The following is a 1,237-nucleotide window of genomic DNA, read 5'->3' as shown; positions in this document are numbered from 1 at the left end:
TAAAACATGGTCCCATATCATAGTATTCCAAAGAAATTTGAAACAATGTGGATGCTGAAATTAGACAAGTGTATAGCAGTCAAGGAGTGGGTCCAAACTCAGCTGCCAAACACCTGAACACTGTTTTCGAATTGAGTAGATCCAGTGAGGAAACTACTGGTTACTGTCAATCTGAAGGTAAGTGCAACACAATATAACCTTATGCCTTAAATTCCAGAGTTGGATTAGATCTTTATAGCCTTTGAAGTATAAAAAGCTTTAGTTACATGTGAAGAACAGCATTGGAGAGAGTTTTCAGGCTTTCTGCACACATCCCATCTGCTTCCCACATTGTTACTGAGGAGAGGCCGAGGTAAGCAGGTCAGAAAGGAGCTGCCATTCTCTCCAACCTTGAAGTGTCAAGACCCAAGATTCAGAAACCCCAGCCCTGCAGCCTGGGTATCATCTCTGCCCTTAAATCTCTGTTTGGATTAGGCACTCTGCAACCATCCCTTGACGCTAAAGGCTGCTCTTACAGCACAAACAGTAGAGCTGCCAGAGGAAGATGTACTGCAGCAACTGCAAGCATACCTTACGCTGGAGTCTTGAAGTTGACCTTTTAATAGAAATGAGCAACCTGCAACCTAAAATCACAGCAAAGGCTTCAGAATTGGGAAGACAGGTATGGGAGGGATAAGCAGTCTGCCCCTCAGATCTGCCCTGTTAAGAACGAGGTGCGTAGCTCTGGCAAACAGCATGTTGTTACAACCTCAGACAAATGGAAACGCGCTTACTTGTCAAAGCTGTTATTCCTAAAGTGGAAATTGTTGTCTCAAACACTCCATGGGTAATGGACAGCAAAAGGTCCAGAAAAAGAATAATATAAAACTCAGTTTGGAATATGAAATGAAAGCTGCCTTTTGCACAGTAAATTGCTTTCTTAGCAGACAAAGTAGGATTGGGTTTTTTTAGTTGCAACAGTGTATTACAGTAGGCATGCATGGTCCAGATGAAGGCTAATCACTGATATTTGTTGCACTGCATCATGAAGTGGATAACTTCCGTAATTGAGGTGCTCATAAATTCCACCCAACATAAAACAATGAGTTGTATGGGACACAAAGCTTTTAAAGATTACTTGAACTTCAACTATAACAGAACAAAATAGTGAATAGTTTTTAAGAAGTTTAGGTATGAATCACAGCTGTGAAGAAAATAAAGAATTTCCTTCATAAACCAATGATTTCTTCAAAATCAA

Source organism: Gallus gallus, chromosome 2 (assembly GCF_016699485.2).
Source record: "Gallus gallus isolate bGalGal1 chromosome 2, bGalGal1.mat.broiler.GRCg7b, whole genome shotgun sequence".
Classification (NCBI taxonomy): domain Eukaryota; kingdom Metazoa; phylum Chordata; class Aves; order Galliformes; family Phasianidae; genus Gallus; species Gallus gallus.
The sequence above is the reverse complement of the archived record's forward strand: the minus strand, read 5'-3'. Positions refer to the sequence as shown.